The sequence below is a fragment of the Eptatretus burgeri genome, chromosome 4 (assembly GCF_056783735.1).
Source record: "Eptatretus burgeri isolate ZD-2024b chromosome 4, Ebu_testis_v1, whole genome shotgun sequence".
NCBI lineage: Eukaryota > Metazoa > Chordata > Myxini > Myxiniformes > Myxinidae > Eptatretus > Eptatretus burgeri.
In genome coordinates this window covers 123624267-123648139 of record NC_140964.1, presented here as the reverse complement: position 1 = coordinate 123648139, position 23873 = coordinate 123624267, and the positions used below count along the sequence as shown (strand labels likewise).

Below are 23873 nucleotides of genomic sequence, written 5' to 3'. Positions count from 1 at the left end.
TTTTACTTTGACAAAATATATATATATATATATATATATATATATATATATATATATATATATATATATATATATATATATATATATATATATATATGACTTTTGCAATATCCTTCCAAATACAGCTTTTAATCGTGGTGGGAAGGTATTCCAAATGCTTTTGGCCTGTGGCTATTCAAACCCATAAATTAATATCGGAATTTTTACATGTGTCTCTCAAATTTCCTGCACTTTAAGCATCGAGCTTCATTGACATGACATGCCAGAAGTTATGCAAGTTCTAAATGGCACAAAACATGCCGATCCGCCTATGAAGTCTGTTTTTTAAAGCACGTGGTGAAAATTATACTGCGGGGGGGGGGGGGGGGCGGGAAATCTTCTCATTCGTCAATACTGCGTCGTTGCTTCACAACCACCAATAGGAACCAGGAATGTAAACTGCGCTTAGCGACAGGTTTGTTTTGAATCGTCGTTAGGGAAGAGATTTCTTTCGAGGAGGCGCCGGTGACACAAGTGCAGGAGTGTTGATGGACCAGAACAAACCACTCATGGAACGATCTGTTCGTACATGGCAATGTTAATGATAAGCACCAACTTTCAATGTCCTTTCCTCGAGGGATAGTGTAGTTGGGGTTGCAAGGCCTTGTACCTAATGATCGAAGCGAAAGGTTCTGGGAGGATAAAGGCGCTCACTGAACGAACAACAATGAACAACTGCAACCACTTGTTTGCACAACAGTTTTGACTGTACAGCATGGAGTGGGGACCACGAGAATCACTCGCAAGGGTCAGCATTACCGGTGGGTGTTGTGGGTATTGTGGATGCACATGCATCAGTGACAGCTTGTGATGAGCACAGCCGATAGGTAACTATAGTGGGGGCTAACGAGAAACCTGTGTGTGATTGTTTGCATGCGGATAAGATAAAGAGGTAAATGACCCTTTTGCAAACAATATAGTAAAAGCTGCTTAAAAGTTTGTACCTCCTTTCAAAAACATTAACGTCTCGATTATATTTTCTCCCCACCCTGCCACCCCCCCCCCTTCCTCCATCAATACCTGACCAGCACAAGGTCCCTAAAACCCAAAAGCCAGATTATTTCAGGTTCACTGCAAGACTAAGGTCTCTCTCTTTACCAGTGTCGGAAAATCTCCTTAAACTATAGTGATGTATATTCTGATGAGATCAAAGCTTCCCATTTATAACCTGGTTTTGATCTTTTAATTTGTTGCATGCACCTTCAACCCAACACATCTCATCTCTGTCTCTGTCTCTGTCTCTGTCTCTCTCCCCCCCCCCTAATGTTTGACCAATCTGTCTATTTATCCCAGACAAACATTGAATGGCATGAACGCACACTCGATGGATTTAACACAGCCATCTGTTGTCTACATATCTCAAATACAACAGATGGATGTGTCAAATTTACTAATGGTCCAGGTTTTTGTAAAGAGTTCTGGATGATATTCACTATGTTATTCCACCAAAGCATTCCAGTGATTGTCGCACAACCAAGATGTTGCTTTGCCTTAATTATTGTGATGAAATGGAGTCACTACCGCTGATTTGGTGTTCATTTGCACGACATACACCTGCCCCATTTTGGAATTCAGTGCCCCTGTATGGAGTGCTAGCCTAACAATGCAGCAATGGGCTAGCATTGAGAGAGTTCAGCGAAGAGCTGTTCATACGATCGCTTTTCACGAGCGGCATCACGACATCGATCTACATCTGGCTTCTGCTGTCCCCTTCTTTGCTGCGAAGAGAACCGACATCCTCACTTCCTCCATTGGGACCATACTCTGTGCAGAGCGTTGGTGCTGCCGAAGCAGTCCCTTTGGCTATTGGGTGCAATCCTGGACAAGTCACCGCTCCGACACAGGATACCAGCAAGCTGGGACTCATTTTGCCGACCTCGGAAGGATGGCAGGCAGAGTCAACCCCACCTGGTGTTAATTCAACACCCGAGGGGGATTTGAACTCAGGATCCCAGGATCCCAAGCCAACCACCCTAACCATTAAGCCAACACCAGGCATGACATCCTCACCCACTTTGCGAAATGGCTCCTTTAGAACCGTCATCATAATTTACTCCCCTCTAGACGCCATGAATCATCCCAAATGCGGTTGAGAAACTCACACCAGGTCCACACCCCTCAAGTGAGAACTCAGATACAAACCGTCTAAACAGTCTAACTCGGATACAAACGCTCTAGTGCGATTGTTAAATTCACAAATGAAGAAGGTGCAATACCATTGTTTTGTCAGAAGCCCTCATTGTCAACAATCTGCTCTGCACTGTTGTATAATTATCTCACATCTGTTGAATGATTATTGAATGTTTTCAACTTTTTAATCAATATATGAAAAAAGCTAGGTCTCGGCGTGAGTCCGTCCTTCTTCCTTCCTTCTGTCCCTCCGTCCCTCCGTCCTTCCGTCCCGCCGTGTGACTATATGTCTATTATTTACGTATTTTTGGAATATATCTTTCGACCCCTAAGACTGCTGAGAGCCCTTGGACCTTCAAAGACCCTCTAAGACCCTGAGGATCCTTAACACGCAAAAGACCCAAAAGTCACCGAAGACCCAAAAATGTGACTTCAGGTCCCTAACCAGCCCCCTCCCACCACACCCAAACTCTGTGCCCACCCCCCACCCTTTCTTCAAATCCTCAAACCCCTCCATCCCAACTCTGTCCCCTCTGTCCCCTCTCTTCCCTCACTCTCCCAAGCCAACTCTATCATCCCCTCCGCCTTTCTTTAAGTTCTCAACTGCCCCAAAACCCCAAATACTCAATTCCCCTTCCAACCCCAAATCCACCACCCCCCCCATCCTCCCCTCCCCATTTCTTCCTGTTCTTAATAATGTTACACAAATATACACAGGGAACTTTGGCATATGAGAAGGTCATTTAGCCTATCATGTCTGCATTGTTCCTGTTCCTGTTTGTTAAGAACAATGTCAAAGTAAATAAAGATGAAACGTTAAATTCACAATCACTTTGCCCTTTCTTCCCTTCACCTCACAATAATTCACAGACTAGTGTTTGTTAATTGGCAAAAAAAAAAAAATTTTGCCAAGTATGTTGGTCTGTAGCATTTGTGTGTCTGTTTGTATGTGTGTTTGTTTGTCTGATTTCATACGATTTTTGGCCACAGTTTTCAAGCAATCGAATTGAATTTTGTTTGTTTGTGTTGGTGACCAGCCAAGGATGGCAACGCTACATTTTGGTGAAGATCCGAATCCAGATCTGGATACAATAATTATTTAATTTTAAAAAAAACATTGAGGACCTATTCTGATGAAACTTGGTGGACAGGTTGGGTATGTGACACGGACTAATTGATTCGATTTTGGTGAAGATCTGAATCCAGATCCAGATTGAAGAATTTTTCAGGTGATTCTTCACCATTGAGAGATGGGGTAAAAAAATCTATGTTTAACATGTTGTCTGTAAAAGTTGTGGACGACTTGTGACAAAATTAGGTGGAAGAGTTGATTCGGTGACAAGAACAAGCTGATTCAGTTTTGGTTAAGGTCCAGAATCAGATCCGACCCATGAGTGGCCAACAAAATGTAAACTATTCAGCCTGGTGGAGGTATGTTGTTTATGGAGTACTGTTCCATTTCCCAAGTTGTCACTGAGTGATTTTTCATTTATTTATTTGTTTGTTTGTTTGTTACGCTTCTCCTCCAACAGTTGTAGGCTGATTCCACCAAGACTTGCTTCATTCATACTGCAGGATCAGCATGATCCCAAGGTAAGTTTATATATTGACTGCTTTTGATGTTTGCACGTGGTACATGCTTGGGAGCCTCATTGGTATCCATTTCCGTCTGCGCTATCGCTGATGATTTGCCAATAAGTGAAGAAACCGGTCCGATAGCTGAGGGGGTGTGCAGCATTGAGATTCTCAAGTCTGTACGATGTGTGAACGTCTTTATAATTGTGGAGGAACTCTGGGAAGGGTTTGAAACAACAAAGTGCTTACCTTGTGTCGGCCTTCTTGAGTTGCTTTATGCAACTTCTTCGGCGAGAGAAGTGTATGAGGTGTCATATTATGTATATATGTATATATGTACATATATATATATATATATATATATATATATATATATATATATATATATGTGTATACCTACACACACACACAAACAGAATCCACACAAATGACAAGGCCCTCCTGCATACACTTAAACACTGTGTGGGGTATTGTATTCTTTGAACTCTCTTGTTCATTGTGTCTTCGTGTTCAGGATTTCTGTATTTTTTGGTCTTGTGCCAAATGAAGTGTTCGTGTTATTTATTCCAATGAGTGTGTGTCCGTCTGCCTGTCGTTCTTCCCATCATAACCATTCTGTCTGATATAAATTGGGCTAATTACTCGAATTCATTGCCGACTGTGGTCTTTCCCTTGTTTGTTGTGCTAGAGTATCCTCCACTTGGAGCATCTTGTGAACAAACTTGGCCTTCGGCTGGCCATTCGCAGAATAAATCTCTGGCCTGCTCGGTCTCTACGGATGCTGAGGTTGTGGTTGCGGATAAGCAGTTAATGTGACAGCGGTATGCATGACAATACAATACAAGTTCTAAAACTACACATGAACATATATATGGCATCCAGGGCCTTAATTTAACTCATGCTCCCTCCTCCATAACATGAAATATTTTCCAGTTAAAAAAAAAAAATCATTAAAACTGAAGTGCTCAAAATGAACTCAAATTACAAAAACTATGGAACCATTTTCGAATTTTTCATTTTGTATTCTTCTCATATCATCTGAATAAAAAGCACCATTAAGCAGCAAATGTAACTCCAATGAGATTCCGAGAGATTGCTGTATAGTGGGGCAACGAAGCTAAATATAGCATAACAATTGTGCATTTTGTGAGGAAAGCACCAAATTTGGCACACTAGTAGCCCAACATATTCTGAACAGATTTGGATATTGGGCCATCTCAAATTCAGCCGCTGATGGCTGTGGCAGCCATTTTCCACTGCCATCAAAAATTTTGAGGTGGCCTAATATCCAAATCTGTTCATAATATTGTTACGAATTTGGGAATTCGATTGCACATATCATTCAGGTTCCTTTAGTCAGCGATGTTGATAAGTGCTTGTTCCCGAGATAGCTCACCTTCCATTGTTTAAATGCTCAGAAATCAATTAGATGCGCTGTGGATCGATTTATAGTTAGGGAACGAACAATGGAGACATCCCTCCCCCTCTTCTGCGAAGAGGAAGAAGAACCCTGCCGTCCTGTGACTCATGATGTCAACAACTCCCTCCCACCCGTGGATGAGCGGGGGATGGAGCACGAGGGCATGAGTCATGAGTCACGCTGGGAGCGGGGGAAGGACGGGAGAAGGAGAAGAGGAGATCTTTTCTTTGTTCGTGTTCGAACTTGAGTAGTAAGCTTTTTGCTTCGGCAGAGAGTCGTCGTTCAGCAGACCGTCGGGTCCTGCTTGGCTTGCGTTCGGGTTGAGGCCTTCGGAAGCTTTTTGCTTCGGCTGGCTCAGTGAGCTTCGGCTTCTGCTTGGCTCGGGAGAGCTTTTTGCTTCGAGCTGCTTTGCTTGGAAGAGAGTTGAGCCGGTTGCTCGGCTCAAGCTGCGAGTGGTGGCTTCTTCTTCTTCTTCTTCTTCTTCTTAGTTCGTGGAGCTCTTTGTTCTGCATTTTGGTTCCCAGCTTGGTGTGACTCATCGACCTTTTCTTGGAGGTGGTTCCTTGGGGGAAGGAACCATTTCCTTTGCATCGGTGGGAAGGATTGGCGCATCGACGGGAAGGATCGGCGCCTCGTCTCACCAGCACGTCTTGAGAAGTGCGGGGGGGGGGTCGCGGGAGCTCGGGAAGGATCGCGGCTCACGGCGATTGGATCCAGCTTGCTCTCGCTGGAGCCCGGATCCGAACAACTTAAAGACCACACGAGGTGGAGAGGTTCGAGATAGGTTCTGGGTTTCAGCTCACCTGTCCTCCGAGCTGGAGCTCGTTATTAAAGGCCTCTGCCACCATTTCCTGGGTGTGTGTGTGTGTGTGTGTGTGTGTGTGTGTGTGTGTGTGTGTGTGTGTGTGTGTGTGTGTGTGTGTGTGTGTGTGTGTGTGTGTACGTGTGTCTGTGGGCCCGTCTAATAAGTAGGAAATTGTTAAGTGCTTTGTGTGCTGTAAATGTTTGCATTGCATTTCGTATCGACGGTCGTAGTTCTTTTGTCATGCTTTTGTTGCTTGTATAATTGCATACATGTTTTTCCTTGTTTAATTGCATATGTGCTTTATTATAATAAATGTCCTTGTGTGAATGTAAACCTGTTCGTTGCGTCCATTCCCTCATTGAACTGCCGTATTGAGATCGGAATAAATAGTTGGTTTCTTAATCGCCGGTAAAGTGATCGGGTCCAACGGGACTTCGCGATAATACCCCTCTCGGTTATCCCAAAAGGAAGTGAGCTGCTTAAGCGCCTCGTTTCCAAGCGGTTCCGTTGAGATAAAAACGGCAATTTGATCCGGAACGTCAGGGATCTACAACACTGGTGTCCGGGAGTGGGATTCAAATCCATCCCGCCTCCAACCAAATTAGCGGGAATCGGATCAAGGGTGTGCGAGGCGACCCTCCGGTTCCATTAAATTCCGAGTTTAAATTATTTCCGATACGCAAGATGACAGTTCAAGGCGAACGGGAGCAGGGGGTAATGAATTTCGAAATGTTAGAAATCATGGCTCAGGGCGAAATGACTGTGCAGAACATGCCCATTATGCAGGTTGGACACCCCCACAAACAAATGCAGAGTCCGCAATGGGCGCAGCAGTGGGGGCCGTGGTGTATGACACCCCCCTCCCCTCCTCCATCAAAATCCCTCCTCAGTCCCCGGCAGATCCGCGCCCGATAATGCGAACCGACTGCCACGTGGTTATTTGACGTAAGAGACATGCTCGAGGCGTTTATGGGAAAAATGGAGACAAATACACAAAGCAAAATGGATGGCATGAAGGAAGATATGAAAAACGAAATGAAAGAAATGCGGGGTGAAATGCAGTGCTTGGGGCTGGATCTCCAGGCTGGGCAAAAGACCATCGTGGCAATTGCGAGGAGCGAAACGTGGGCAGTGGAGCTCAAAATGGCGACGCCACGTGCTGGAGCGAGCGAGCTGAGGGGAGTGTGGACTGTGTCGGTCCCGCGGTGGAGGACAAAATAATACGGGAGACGCGTTGGACGAGACTCGTAACGGCAGAGAGAGTGACGGTAATGGAGAGGGAAAATTAAAAGGGGAGACCGAAACGAGTAAGATGAGACACGAGGGGACGATGGCAGAAACAATAGTGGAGACGAAGGAAACGAACAAGGTGACAGAAACGCAAATCGTCACGGAAACAGAGACACGGCGGATAGAGGATGAATTGGACGGGGTGGAAGAAACTAAAAACGAACACACACACAGAGGTAGCGAGGGACCATGAGGGGGAGCTCGGGGAAGGTGTCGTGACCCGGTGCAAGCAGCTGGATAGCCTCCTTCAGGAAAGAGGGGAGGGAATGTGACCCCTTAAAGCAGATCATGACCAGGTGGGTCCGGTCGAGCCTTGCGAGGTAGAGGGGGCAAGTGCTTTGAACAGGTGAACATGGAGCTTGGGGGTTATGGAAACCTCGGGACCCCTTGTGGTGGTACTAATTCACAGCGTTGTTGTCCAGTGTGTGTGGTGTCAAAATGTGTGTTTGCGAGTGTGCCGAAATGCGTGCTTTGCAGCACGCATGGTGTGGATGAAGCACCGTGTGTGGATGAAGCACCGTGTGTGGATGAAGCACCGCGTGTGGAAGAAGCACCGCGTGTGGATGAAGCACCGCGTGTGGATGAAGCACCGCGTGTGGATGAAGCACCGCGTGTGGATGAAACACCGCGTGTGGATGAAACACCGCGTGTGGATGAAACACCGTGTGTGGATGAAACACCGTGTGTGGATGAAACACCGTGTGTGGATGAAACACCGTGTGTGTATGAAACACCGTGTATAGATGAAACACCGCGTGTGGATGAAGCACTGTGTGTGTATGAAACACCGTGTGTGGATGAAACACCGTGTATAGATGAAACACCGCGTGTGGATGAAGCACCGTGTGTGGATGAAACACCGCGTGTGTATGAAACACCGTGTGTGGATGAAACACCGTGTGTGGATGAAACACCGTGTGTGGATGAAACACCGTGTGTGGATGAAGCACCGTGTGTAGATGAAACACCGTGTGTGGATGAAACACCGTGTGTAGATGAAGCACCCTGTGTAGATGAAGCACCGTGTGCGTATGAAACACCGTGTGTATGAAGCACCGCGTGTGGATGAAACACCGCGTGTGGATGAAGCACCGCGTGTGTATGAAACACCGTGTGTGGATGAAACACCGTGTATAGATGAAACACCGCGTGTGGATGAAGCACCGTGTGTGGATGAAGCACCGCGTGTGTATGAAACACCGCGTGTGTATGAAACACCGTGTGTGGATGAAGCACCGCGTGTGGATGAAGCACCGTGTGTGTATGAAGCACCGTGTGTGTATGAAACACCGCGTGTGTATGAAACACCGTGTGTGGATGAAGCACCGTGTGTGGATGAAACACCGTGTGTAGATGAAACACCGTGTGTGGATGAAGCACCGTGTGTGGATGAAGCACCGTGTGTGGATGAAACACCGTGTGTAGATGAAGCACCGTGTGTAGATGAAACACCGTGTGTGGATGAAGCACCGTGTGTGGATGAAGCACCGTGTGTGTATGAAACACCGTGTGTGGATGAAACACCGCGTGTGGATGAAGCACCGTGTGTGTATGAAACACCGTGTGTGTATGAAGCACCGTGTGTGTATGAAGCACCGTGTGTGTATGAAGCACAGTTTGTGTATGAAACACCGCGTGTGGATGAAACACCGTGTGTGTATGAAGCACCGTGTGTGGATGAAACACCGCGTGTGGATGAAACACCGCGTGTGACAGGAACCTCGTGTGTGAGTAGTATGGTGTGTTTGTGAAAGAGACCATGTGTGTGAGGTGGTGGTATGAAACGGAGATGGCGGTTAGCATGCGGGAGACCGCAACCGCATGTCCTCGTGTAATGGTGAGGTGTTTGAGCCTCGTGGCACGCAGGAGTGTGCGCGCTGAATGGCGATGACGACTGCGACAGATGAGGGGCAAAAGCCTGGTAGCGGCCGTAGCTATTTTGGGAACCATGCTGGGTTTGCACGGCAGCACGTTCGGGGTCCGTGCTGTGCTCCTCACGAGGCCGCCACGTGCGCGGCTACGCGAGCGAAACCCAATCCAGAAACGCACGCGGTGGATTAGCCAATCCTACGGGATGGACAGAAGCTCGGCTGGATTGTGAATTTGGAACGGACGGGTTTTCCAGGCGAGCATGTGTGTGAAGCTCCGACGAGCAGAGCACATGTGCTCGCATGGGGAACCCCTCAAAATGCGAGGTTTGCTTTGGATGCGCAGGTTGACGTCGTGGCTCCATGGTTGGAATCCGACAGGAGGGAAATCCCTGCAGGATGGTGCCGTCCGATAAGGGACGAGGTGCGAGAAACGCGAACAGCTGCCATGACGTCACGGGGAATGGGCGCAGGCTGTGAGTTGCCGCTCTGGTGTGCGCAAGAAGAAGAAAAAAAGAAGTAAAGCGAGCCTCGCCACTTCGAGTGGACATGAGCCCCAGGCAGGGGGTGGAAGACACCCTTGCTTGGGGGCACAGGAACTACTAGTTAGAATGATGGGTTAGTGATAGTTAGACCGGCTTCATGGGGACATGAGTTGTTCCTCATGGAGCGCGTGGAATGGATTACGTGGAGGGATTTCAGTTTAGATTTAGGAAATGGGAATTTTGGGATTTTTGGAGACATGGACAGACATGGAAATGTGTAGAGGTGACGTAGCTTGGCTACGTAGAATAAATGGAACGTTCATGAGTTTTAAGGAATGATGAGGGAGCACGAGTTAGTCAGGGGATTTAATTTGGAAGGATGGCAGTGTAGAGTGTTGGTGTGAGTTGCGAAATGGAAAGTGTGTGTGAGGAATGTGTGTGGGACAGCAGGCCCAAGTGTGTGAATGGAGTTTATGTGGTATGCATGGTGCGATGACTGATTGGGGAGAGGAGTGATTCCCTCCCAAGTGACCCCGTGGTCAGTTTAATGTTAGCTCGTGGGTTATTCAAATTTATTAAAAGGAGGTGGTTTTGTCGGTGTCGAGAGAAGGCACGAAACCCGTTTGGAGGGATGCAAGAGTTCATGGACCGGCTGGGAGCGTGGCAGTGGAAAGGTGAGTTTTGTTTAGTGGGCACCCCGGGCACCGTCTAGTCGGCCAGAGTAGGCCAAGGGCCCAAGAGGGGCCGGGATAGTGTAGTGGGCATGGGCGACCTGTCGGAAACGGGAACCGTAGCGCCACAATGCCACGGGGGCAGTGTAGTGGGCACGGGCGACCCTCGGAAAGGGACCCGGGGCATCAACACGCCACATGGGCATCGGAGGGGGCAATGCCAGAGAGGGCAACCCCCCGCATTGTAGGGAGCAGCTCGGCTCGGAGGCAGCCTGCGGGCCTGGGGGTGCCATGGTTAGAGTTCGGCAAAGGAGGAGTTCCTGCCAGTTGAGCCACGCTGCCCAGCCAGGAAATTGTTTGAGAGCACGTATGAAAATGAGGGCAAGGCCCAAATTTATAATGGACACTAACACAGGTGACGGGAATCATGGTTTTTAGAACCGATAGTTTTAAAGTGTGATGCGTTTTTGGAAAGCCCCGGGGTAGTTTCAGGTTAATGAATGTTAGGGAAGATAGGAGATGTACCCCTTCGCACCATCCATCCCTTCGCTTGTTGTAGGCCGCTGGACCCACCTTGGTGGATCGCTGAACTCTGAGGAGGCCATTCTGAGGCTTTCTTGGGCCTCGAGACAGGACACGAGTCTCTCCCTATTCCCCTCCAGAGAGGGAACGTAGGGGTTGACGGGATAGGTCAGCCAGACAAGGACGATAAAGGGGGTTAGGGAGACAATTATAAAAGGGAAAGAAAAATCATAAAAATAAAGAGGGGCTAAATTTTGTTGTGTTTTGTGGCAAATTAAGGGAGTGGGTATGGACAAAGACAGGCAAAGGACAGAGTGGGGGTAGAGAGTAGGCTAGGTCCGAGCCCACCTTCAGAACGGCCGGCACCACCGCACTCCCTCCACACCTGATGGAACCACACCAGAGGCCGGCCAGCTTCATTGCAGCCTGTTGTGCTGGAGCCGCCTGTTCTGCATGGACTTGCCTTGCCATGCTTCGTTTGCCTGCCTGTGCCATGACACCATGCCTGCTAGCCCTTGTTTGTATTTGCCCCTGTGTCCATCCATCACCATGTGCGCCAGGACCATCCAGTTTTGCAAGGACTGCCCCGTAGGCAGCCCGTGCATCCATCATGCTCATTTGTGTTTTGCGACCATCTCCATCCACTCCCCTGCATCAATGGACTTTGAAACGACTTTTAACTTCTCCCCTTTCACAGATCACAAGTCCTGGGCCATGGTTAAGTCATGGATAAGTTGTAAAAATTGTAAATACGTGGAACCTCACCTGCATGTTTGTTTTAGCGCCGACAATTTTAGTTCAGTTCTCCGAATGAGTCTGTGAGAGTTTGTTTAGTTAGTTTCGTAGCGCATTAGGTGATTTATTTTTGGTACACGTATAAAGAAATGTCACACTCAGGGATCCGAAGGTAAAAGGTACTAGGGGAAAACTTACACATGCTGGTCACACGAAAATTTGAAGACTCGGAAAGAGTCTGTAAAAAGGGGAGGGGGTAGTGTTACAAATTTGGGAATTTGATTGCACAAAACATTCAGGATCCTATTGTCAGCTATGTCGATAAGTGCTTGTTCCCGAGATAGCTCACCGTCCATTGTTTAAATGTTCAGAAATCGATTAGATGCACTGCGGATCGATTTAATAGTGAGGGAACGAACAATGGAGACATCCCTCCCCCTCTTCTGCGAAGAGGAAGAAGAACCCTGCCGTCCCATATCTCATGATGTCAACAACTCCCTCCCACCCGTGGATGAGCGGGGGATGGAGCACGAATGCATGAGTCATGAGTCACGCCGGGAGCGGGGGAAGGGTGGGAGAAGGATAAGAGGAGATTTTTTCTTTTGTTCGTGTTCGAAGTTGAGTAGTAAGCTTTTGCTTCGGCAGAGAGTGGTCGTTCAACAGACCATCGGGTCCTGCTTGGCTTGCGTTCGGGTTGAGGCCTTCGGAAGCTTTTTGCTTCGGCTCGCTCAGTGAGCTTCGGCTGAGGCCTGGCTCGGGAGGAGGCTTTTTGGAGGCTTTTTGCTTTGGTGGTTCAGTGAACCTTCGGCTTCTGCTTGGCTCGGGAGAGCTTTTTGCTTTGAGCTGCTTTGCTTGGAAGAGAGTTGAGCTAGTCGCTCGGCTTGAGCTGCGAGTGGTGGCTTCTTATTTTTCTTGGTTCGTGGAGCTTTTTGTTCTCCATTTTGGTTCCCGGCTTGGTGCGACTCGCCGACCTTTTCTTGAAGGTGGTTCCTTGGGGGAAGCGGCGCATCGACGGGAAGAAGCGACGCATCGACCGGAAGGATCGGCGCCTCATCTCACCAGCACGTGCTGAGAAGCGCGGGAGGATTCACGGGAGCTCGGGAAGGATCGCAGCTCACCGCGATTGGATCCAGCTCGCTCTCGCTGGAGCCCGGGTCCGAACAACTTGAAGACCACACGAGGTGGAGAGGTTCGAGATAGGCTCTGGGTTTCAGCTCACCTGTCCTCCGAGCTGGAGCTCGTTGTTAAAGGCCTCTGCCACCATTTCTTGGGTGTGTGTGTGTGTGCGTGCATGTGTCTGTGGGCCCGTCTAATAAGTAGGAAATTGTTAAGTGCTTTGTGTGCTGTAAATGTTTGCATTGCATTTCGTATAGACGGTCGTAGTTCTTTTGTCGTGCTTTTGTTGCTTGTATAATTGCATACGTGTTTTGCCTTGTTTTATTGCATACAGTGCTTTATTATAATAAATGTCCTTGTGTGAATGTAAACCTGTTCGATGCGTCCATTCCCTCATTGAACTGCCGTATTGAGATCGGAATAAATAGTTGGTTTCTTAATAGCCGGTAAAGTGATCGGGTCCAACGGGACTGCGCTATAATAGCCCGCTCGGTTATCCCAAAAGGAAGCGAGCTGCTTCAGCGGCTCGTTTCCAAACGGTCCCGTTGAGGTACAATCTCTCGGTAACCTACCCGTGCGAATAATTACCTCTGCCACGTAATGCCTGATCCATGAGAACATATTGTGCCCATTACATTTTTGAGATATCATGCTATTCAGTGCGATATCGTTTTTGGCCCTATCTCTCAATGGTGAAGAATCACTTTAAAATTAAATAATTCTCGTATCCAGATCCGAATTCAGATCTTCACCAAAATCGAATCCTTTCTTCCTTGCCACACACCCAATGTCCAACGTGTTCACCAAATTTCATCCAAATCCGTCGACAACTTTTTGAGATATCGTGCAAAATATCATTTTAAGCCCTATCTCTCAATGGTGAATAATCATTTTTAAAATTCTCGTAGCCGGATCCGGATCTGGATCTGGATCTTCACCAAAATCGAATTGTTTCGCCCTTGTCACACACCGAACTTGATCACAAAAGTTCATCCGGATCCGTTCACAACTTTTTGAGATATCTTGCACACAGACAAACAGACAGACAGACAGAAAAGGGTGAAAACATAACCTCCTTCACCTTCGGTGGCCATAAATCAAGCAGATTTTAAACCAATATTGTAATTGAAACTACTAATCTTGATATTTCAGATGCAACAGGAGCCCCCTGGTGAAAATAATAAGATAATTGTTTTATTTTTTCTTTTCTTGGTATCCTTTTTGCAAAAGTAGTAGAGCAATCTCCTTTCCCAAGTGACATCACTTTAATCTTCTAAGTTTTTACTCGGTGCTGCCCCCCTACTGGATGGCTTCAGTTCAAACATTCCTCAGTTATTTGTATGAACAAACGGCTGACCAACCATGCACATTATTGCATTATTATAGACTCGTATAAAAGCCCGTCGAAAATGACGGGTTGGAATTATTTTATTTGAAATATTCAGAGACTGGAAGAAATGATGTTTCGGAGCAAGAAACATTCTTTTAAAACACTACATGTACAAATGTTGCCGTATTTTCTTTATCTTCTGGGTCGTTTCATTTTGACCATACAGCGTCGTGAGTGTGCGAAAGTCTGAAGCCTCAGCCTTGCGTCAGGTGTGTTTCTATCTTCTTTATTTATCAGACATTATACGGATGTGAATGAACACTTGTTTTACTCTGCGTGTGTTGCGGCACCATATGCAACGAATTTTACCTCCCTGTGACTTGTATTTATTGTTATTTTTTTCTGCTTCTGTACACCGTCTTTGAGGCCCGGTTACAAGTCACTGTCTGCATTTCCAAGAGAAGAGACGTAATTACTCTTTTATGAAAAATGTTCTCTAAGTTTTTGTTTTTTTTAATCCATAAAAATAGGCAGTAGTGAACACACAGTCGTGTTCAAAGATTGGCCTTTGAAACCTTCCTTAAATCGTCTTTATGAAGGCGGACAGACAAATATGCATTGTGTTTTATAAAGGTAGATTTATTTTATTTGTTCCATGAATGGAAAAACATATATTTATGAAGTTGATAAGTTGATGCTGTTTATACTTGGTTCTTTGTTTCATTTTCCAGTTGGCTATGCCGAGAAAAACATGTATGTCATGAAGTTGGGAAGTAAGAAATGCTTTTAATCTCTTGCGTATACATCTCTGGCTTTGTTAATCCCAATGTTAATCCCGTTAAACTAATTCAGCAACACAAGACTGTTGGGTTGTTTAAAAATAAGGCCATTGACGACGTTTTACATCGGATTTTACAAGGAATGACATGGAATTTTAACACAAGAGGCAGCCATTAGGCCCATCAAGTCTGCACTATCACGTCAAATCTCAGTACCTCCCATCCCCACCACTTATACATACCTACCTAACTCAATTTTAAAACTGTCCACTGACTCTATTGTCACTACCTTTCCAGGAAGACTTCCATGGCTTCACTACTCTCTGAATTGTAAAACCCCTGCCTCATGATCGCCCGAATACTACTCTTATTTACTTTAAAACTGTAGTCCGATCACTGTACATTCTGATGAAAAATTATTCCGCACATATTTTGTCTATACCCTTCATTATCTTAAACATCTCCATCACATCCCCTCGTAACCACCTCCTTTCTAACGTATAAAGTTCTGTCTCCTTCACTCGCTCCTTTTCTCTGAGTCTAGCTAGGCCAGGATTCTATCAAGTTGCTCCACCCTGTACCTTGTCAATGGCAACGATGTCCTTCCTCAGATGTGTTGACCAAAACTACATACAAAATTATACATGAGGTCTCACTAAATTCCTATAAAGTGTTAACACTACCTCCTTTGATTTATAATTTTTCTCCCTACGAATAAAACCTGAAACCCCATTTGCATTACTGATGTCTGATAATAGCCCCTCACTACACCACATCTATTACCACCCCAGATCCTTCTAGTGTGTGAAACACTCCAAAATTGCCGCTTGCATTATGCAGTTTGCATTTTTCATTTGTCTTACCCACCCCCTTGAACATTTTTTTTAATGTCGAACTGCATCGACCAATATTTTGCCCAATCAATTACAGTATCCAGCCTTTCCTGAATCCCCCCCCCCCTTCATCTACCTTACTTCCAAGCTTGGTGTCTACTCTTAACCATGCTGTCCAAATCATTTATTTAAATTATGAACAATAATAACAGTCCGAGAATTGAGCCTTGAGCTATCTCAATACTTACAGTGGCCTGAGAAAGTATTCACCCCCCTCTTCAAAGTTTTAACATTTTGATGCCATATGACATTATTTCATGATGCTTTCAAATCAAACTTAAGATATAGAGTCTTCTCAAACACCTCCAAAGTGATAAAGATAAACAATGCAGATAAAATGTGAATAAGTTAGATTAACAGAGAAAATCAGATGATTCTCAGTTGCATAACTATTCAAACCCTTTGCCTATTTAACCCGAAATGACAAGCAGTAAATTATTTGTTTGAATTATTTGGTTACGTGTAATATACTATTTGGTTTGAATTTGTTTGAATATAAGTGTAATAGGTTTCACCTGTATGTAATCGGTGGTTTAACTTCAAAAATAAACTCCCCCGTTTATCGAAGGAGTTTTAAGGTGCAACTTACTTGGTCAACTAATAAGACAAACTGGAAGACCAAGGAGCTTTCCAAAGAAGTCAAACATAAAGTGGTGGAGAAGCACCATTCAGGAGAGGGTTATAAGATTTCAAAGTCCCTCATTATCCCTTTGAGTACTATGAGATTCATCAATAAGAAGTGGAAGACTATCATACCACCCAAACTCTACCCATATCAGGTTGCCCATCCAAACTCAGCAGCCGGGAAGCAGGAAACTGGTTTGGGATGTCATTGTAAATCCAACAATGACTTTGAAAGATCTGCAAGGCTCCATGTCCGAGATGGGGGTCAGTGTTCATCAATCAACAATATCTCGTTCCCTTCACAAAGCTGGCCTCCATGGACGGGTGGCAAGAAAGAAGCCATTACTGGAAAACGCATCTAAAAGCTCATATGGAGTTTGTGAAAAGCATCTTAATGATACTGCAAGCATGTGGAGAAACGTTTTGTGTTCAGGCGAGACAAAAATTGAACTTTTTGGTCTAAAGGCAAAGCGATACGTCTGGCGCAAGTCTAACAATGCATATCACCCAGTCAACACATGTTATGGGGCTACTGTCTCGGGTAGGTCACCTGCATGGACATGGCAGCAGCATCATGTTATTGGGCTGCTTTTAATCAGCAGGGAGTCACAAGCTTGTCAGGGTAGAAGGGGCAATGGACGGTGCAAAGTGCAGGAGAATCCTTGATTAAAACCTGCTTGAGTCAGCCATGAATCTGAAACTGGGTAGGAGGTTCACATTTCAGCAGGACAATGATTTGAAGCATAAAGCTAATGCCACATTGGAGTGGTCGAATAAGAAGAAAATAAATGCCCTTGAATGGCCCAGTCAAAGTCCTGACTTGAACCCAATTGAACATTGATGGTGATTCTTGAACATTGCAGTCCATCGACGATCCCCATCAAATTTGGCACAACGAGAGCAATTTTCACATGAAGAATGGGCAAAGATTTCACCATCTCACTGTGCAAAGCTGGTAGAGATTTACCCCCAAAAAACCTCAGAGCAGTCATGCTGCAAAAAGTGCTTCCACCAAGTACTGACCGAAGGGGCTGAATACTTTCACAACCAGTGAATTCTGATTTGTACATGTTGTTTGAAGGTATTCCTGGCATGTAATCTCCTTCAACGATAACAGTGTTTTGTTTGATCTCTTCAGTTATGAACAAAAAAGTTCATTTGGAAAAATTGTTTCGATATAATTCGTTACGCATCTAAATGTGTTATTATATTGGTAGGGGGTGAATACTTTTGCAGGTCACTGTACACTCTCCCAGTTGGATATCTTCCAACTCACTCCTTTCTTCCTATCACGAAGTCGGTTTCCAATAGTTAGTTACCCAACCAGCCACTCCGAAAGCCCTCACTTTTGCCAACAGCCTTCCATGTGGAACCTTGTCAAAAGCCTTTTGAGAGTAGAGATAAAATACATTCACTGCACTTCCTTCTACCCAATCAGAAACTGCCTTCGAACTTGCATGGATGGCCTCAGCACATGTGTCGTAAAAACCTGCTCTGCTGCTCTTGCACATCCTCTTTCTCCTCTGTTTGCACTATCATTTTCCCTCGCTCATTGTCCATCGACTTCAAATTGGAAGTCAGCCAACATCAGTGCATTACTCAAACAAGATACAAAAAATGATTGACAAACCAATCAGTTTATTTCCAATCATCAGCAAGGTCATTAAACCCATCATTGCAGTTGACCTCAAATACTTCCTTTTCTCCAATGGCCTCATCTGAGATCAATTCAAATTTACACTTGGTCACTCTACCTGAGACGTGCTGCTTCTGCCCTCCCATTGATGGACGGGTTCCTCAATGTCAAACATCGGATCAAGGCTGTCTCTCTGAACATATCTTAAACGTTCGACCTTGCTCTCCAAACTCACTGTCTATGGCATATAAGGCCATCTGCACACATGGCTCACTGACTTCCTTGACTCTCATAGCCAACATGTGGCACTCAAAAGAATCCTTTCATCTCCTCTCCTTGTTAAGGCTTGAGTGCCCTAAGGTGGTGTTCTGGGCCAAGCCATATTCCTAATCTTCATCAACTATCTCTCTGACTCTCCTCGAAATGCCATTTATCTATTTATGGGTGACTCCACCCTCCGCTGTGACATCCCTCATCCCTCAGACAGGCAGGCTGCAGCCTCTTCCCTTCTCTTCAGACCTCAATACAACCCCAAGCCTGTCAAACACTTTGAATTCATCTTTCAATCCTCAGAAATCTCACACTCTCTTTCCAAAAGGACCTTCTGGCAAACTCTCCCATCTACTTTCTTTACTATCCTCTTGAAGAAATTCAGTCACTTAATCTCTTGGGTCTCACTATCGGCCATGATTTTTCTTGAGCAAACCACAATTTTAAGTTGGCTTTGAAAGCCAGTCACCAAACTGGGCATCCTCTGTCGTACAAAGTTCTTCCCTGGCCCATCTAAATTCTTAGCCACTTTCAAGGCCTTCATCTGTACGTTGACGGAGTACTGCTCTCCCCTATTGACTGGCGCTCCTGCCTCACACCCTTCTCGATTTCATGCTGTGGAAACCAAGGCATTTAGGGTCATTGGTATCTCCAGCAATGAAGCTCAGTCTTTGTGTCTCTCACGCTCTCACCGCAGGCAGTACGGTGGTCTTTCTGTCTTCCACAATATCCTCTCCAGCCTTGCCCACCAGCTCTGTCTGTGATTTGTCCCCCCTCCCTTCCCCACCTCATTTCCACAGGACACTCAAGGTCCTGTGTTTAGAGCGTTTCAGAACCAAGAGGTAAGGAGAACCGAGAGGTAAATGTTTCAGCATCCTGCCAGAGAAGTGAGTTTTATGAATGGCAAAGTGACGCTGTACGCATAAATTATTGACATCTTTCATCCACGCTGTTTTGCATTGTGAACGGGTGCACTGTGTGGGACATTGTATTATACAAGTGCGACTGCTGAGACCATGTTCATGGTTTCAATCACTGTTTCAACGATCCAAGCAACGGTTACATTATTTTCAGAAGTAATACGCTCTTACACAGTTAATAGAAATAGTTAGCACCAAAATATTTCAAAATTGTTTCTGAATTACACCAGACTCAACTCAATCTTTTGTTTGGCTTTCAAGATTGAGTCTGATCTCATCCAGCGAAAATGAACCTGCATTCGGACTCGTGTCCTGCCGGAAACATTGCTAGGACCTTGATTTTAATCATCAAGGTTACTCGATGTTATCAACTTTTGAGAGATCCCTGCCTGCTTGGTGTTGTTGTCAGTGTTCAGTAGATGGCGCAGACGATCAAACAGCCTCTGGAATTCGACAGCAGTGACATAACAAGTTCGACTACTTTTTGTAAACGTCTGGGTAAAAGGAATCCGAGCATGGACAATGCGCACAAAAGTACCATATCGTAACGAGTCCCGTGGAAGTAAACAATCATGCGCAAGATACACAGACATTTTGGCACTGTAAAATGTGAAAGGTTAAAACAAATGTTTGCAGTTAACCGCCTTGGGGGAATTTTGTGTGTTTTGACTTCACAACCTGGAAAAAAACAAAACAATGATTCTTTGAAAAGGACAAGGTCAAGTGTTAAGAGATGGACAGACGAGACAAACCTGTGACATTGGTTGGATTTTTTTTTTTTTTTGAAAAACAAAAACATTTCACCTCCTTTTGGATTCAAACTTCTTGTCCATTTCTGGCAGTAAACAGTTCTTGTTGTGCTAATTTACAAACTGCTCTTTTAATATTAACTTGTACGAGCTGGAGAGTAATTTTGTAGAATATTCTACTGCATGTTTCCTGTAGGATAGCTATAAAATGTTTCTGTTGTCAAAAGTGCTTTGTTCAAGTTTTGTGAAAACTTATGAAACGTCCTTGATGGAGGTCAAAATTGACCAAAATGTCCAACGAAGCATTTATTTTACAAGCATCGGCGCAACCGCCCAGGAGTGCCCGTCTTGGCCCACTGAAGGTGGGACATTTAAACTGATGTTTTCTGGTAAACACTCTACAGTACACCTGAAAATTATTTTTAGTACAATATACTATCATCATATTTGGCCTTGCTGGATCACACAAAGGTTTTCTGTGATGTCAAATGTTGAATGATCAATTTTGAGGATTTTGTTTACATGTATCTCGTATATAAAGCTATTTTTAATAACTGACTCACCCGTTGACTCGCTCACTGACTCACTCACTGACTCATTGACTGATACTAAAGATCGGAACCTTCTGGGTGACATAGAAAGCTGAAATTTTGTATGCCGATGGAAATCAAAACTAGTACACAGGGAAAAAAATCGCACAATCGTTGGACAACATCCATAAATGAAAATATAAATAAATGAAAAAAAAAACTAAGTAAATGAAAAATCAAATGCAGCAACCAAGACAGTGGGGAAGCATACCCTGCTCAGGTGTGTGAAAAAAAAAATATATATATATATATATATATATATATATATATATATATATTGTGTATTTATGATATATAGCCATATATGCATTATCTCCATTATATTAAAATAACAATACATTGACGAAAGTGATGCTACTTCTTTATGTTTCACATTTAGCATTGTTTGTATTTATGCTGTTTGAAATGAACGACCTCGGTTGACCTCTAAAATGTTTGGAGTATCATTCCTGACACCACATCTACTGCGACCATGCACTGGTGGTTGCAGCTGCGGAAAGTTTCTGACAATCCGTGGTGTTTCCTGTCCATGGATGTGGGTCAGACAGATGGTAATTTACGATGAATGGAAAATATTGCATAGGTTGTTCAATACAATGATATCCACACCATGCTGTGTCGGTAAAACGGTAACGTGATCATCATTTGCACTGCTTGTTTGAGCATCTGCTCCGATTATCATCAAAACAGGTTAGGGTAGCAGTAGTCTGCCACTGCAGTGGTCACAGGAGAAGGAGATATTATCTTTCACAAATATGGAGTTTATCACCTCATGAGGAATAAGCAAGCAGGTGGCTGGCACGGTTGTGAGAGAATCGCATTACACTTTGTGTATATCACCACTACTACTCCTCACAATGACTTCTCAAAATGGTCACTCTCATGATCGATGAATCGTTGTGAGCAGTGGTGAAAACTACATTTTACACTCTTTGTCTTTGTCGGCTGCAAGGAGGCAGCAATATTCAGTGCAATGTTCAGCTGCCATCTTGCACTATTTTATATTTCAACTATAATAGAGGACTGTGAAAGGAAAACATTGTTTACAAAGTGCTGATATGTTGCCTTGAATTCGTTTTCTGGACACAGTTTTAATTGCTCACCATAACTTCAGGTTTGTCAGGATAGCCTTGGTGTGTGCACAGTCGCCTCTAAGCTGTTTATCCTGGGTTTGAATCTCGAGCCAACTAAAAACTGTCATCGTGGTATTTCACAGGCAGGGCGAGGCATAAATGAGTGTGCTGTCTTTCAGATGGACCTTAAACTGGATGTCCTGTCTGTTATCATTAGTTGGAGGAGGTGAAAGATCCAATGGTGTCCGAGAAGTGTTGGCGATCTGTTGCATGCACCCTAAACAAAATACAAATTCCTGCTCTAATCGACAGGGAGCCGTACCACCAGAAAATTATGCTACCCACATCCAGGTGCTACAGAACAAAGAAGACCATAAGTTGTTTTCCTTTTTTTGACCTGCATATAACAATTCTGTCAATTGCAACACTTATTGTTTCAGCAAGATGCATTTCACAATTTACGTTCAAATTTTTTTTTCTGAATGGCGTGCTCATAATAGTCGAAGACATGCCAATGTTCTATTTACAGGGCGTTCCAAAAAGACCCGGACAACTTTGGTTGTTAATATATTTAGAACCATAAATTATACAACGATGCTCTTTGGTTTGTAAGATACAGAAACTCATAAAGTTTTGTTTACATCATGAAGACACTTCGATGTTAGTTCTGTTTGTCACACACAGGACATCAAGTCAGTACACGAGTTCTTGACATGTTCAGCTCAGCATGTTTTAGCCCACCAGTGCGCATGCAGCTGCGATCCAAGAACGAAGATCCTGCAGATTTGCCACCTTGGTGTTGCAGACAACATCTTTGACAAACCCGCACAGAACAAAATCAAGCGGGGTTATGTCTGGTGATCATGGGGGCCAGGTGATTGGTCAATCTTCACCAATCCAACGAGCTGGAAATTTTTCATTCAGGATGTCTCGAATGATTAAGGCCCCAATGAGGGGAAGTGTCGTCCTGTTGAATAATGATATTGGGTGGTCGGTCTTAAATCTGTGGGAAGGTGAATCCTTCCAACATGTTCATGTAAATTGTTGAGGTCACTGTATCCACCACAATGAGAAACTAACCCACCAAGCAGTCATGGAGAATGCGTTTGTCGCGTTTGTGTTCAACAACCATGTGGGAGTTTTCAGAGCCCCAGATCCTCACATTTTGCTGGTTGACCTTACCCGATGCATGAAAGCAATCTTCGTCTGTGAGCATGACATTTTTCAGGTAATCTTCATCACCCTCTATTTCCAAGGCAAACACCTTGTGTTTGGGTTTGCCATTTGGTTTGAGTTCCTGCAGAATCCTGTGTCCAGTGGTGTTTGGTAGTCCTCATTCTCTGGATGCGCGTCAAATTGATTTTCCCGGATTTTGTTGAAATGATTCACACACTCGTTTCAACGTCTGCTGCACTTGTGCTTGGTCGACCAGTACTTTTCTGTTTCTGACAACTTCCAGTGTCCTTAAACCTCTTGTACCACTGTCTGATATGATTCTGCGATGGCGGATTCCTTTCATTCATACCTTGAACGGAAATTGTGCAGAACTTGCTTGCCGGATCTCGTCTCGGTGAACCATTCGACACATTGAGCTTTCTCCTGTGGAGTCGGCATTTTCTTCCACAATAAACCATCAGAACTGAAAACAAAAATAACCTCATGATTTCTGTATTATTTTTGAAAAAGGGCATCATTGTATAATTTGTGCTACTAATAGTGGGGCAACTTAGCTAAATATAGCATAACAATTGTGCATTTTGTGAGGAAAGCACCAAATTCAGCACACTAGTCGCCCATCATATTATGAACAGATTTGGATATTGGGCCATCTCAAATTCAGCCGCCGATGGCTGTGGCAGCCATTTTCCAAAAAGGCCGCCAGTGGTTACTGTTATGACACATATCTGCTTTACTGGAGAGGAATGCAGGTTGATAGTGAACGTTTATTTACTAATAATGGTCAAAGAAAGTAACAATTTGATTTGGTTGAGAAAAAAAAAAGTTAAAGTGGACTAATTAGTCTTATTAAGACAGATTCTGAATGAAAACCAATGATAAACATTCATAGCACTATTGGCTTGGCACATGGTAGTAGAAGTGGTGTGCGTGCATATTGACCCCGGAATCGCGCACGGTTGAGTTGCCAGCTTACACTTGTTGACTCGATTCATTGTTGTTTTGTTCTGTGCCCATAGAGTTCCCTATGCTATCCCATTGTTAACCGTAGTTCATCAAGTTGAGTTTGGTTTGCGGGGTGCAGTTTGGTCATAGGATTATCTCAGTCACGGATTACCGGGTTACGAGGTTCTGCATGTATTTCCATTCTGCCTTTACGGCACCAGTTCCAGTTTGC

General features: G+C 44.7%; 1 long non-coding RNA gene across 1 annotated transcript in view; it reads left to right on the top strand.

The window, feature by feature from the left end:
• The first annotated feature begins 503 nt into the window (after positions 1–503).
• LOC147029028 (uncharacterized) overlaps positions 504–23873 on the top strand; it is a 74316-nt gene continuing 50946 nt past the window's right edge. The window contains exons 1-2 of the long non-coding RNA XR_015056774.1: positions 504–800; positions 3702–3762. This is a non-coding gene — a long non-coding RNA (uncharacterized LOC147029028). The remainder of the gene's footprint in view (positions 801–3701; positions 3763–23873) is intronic.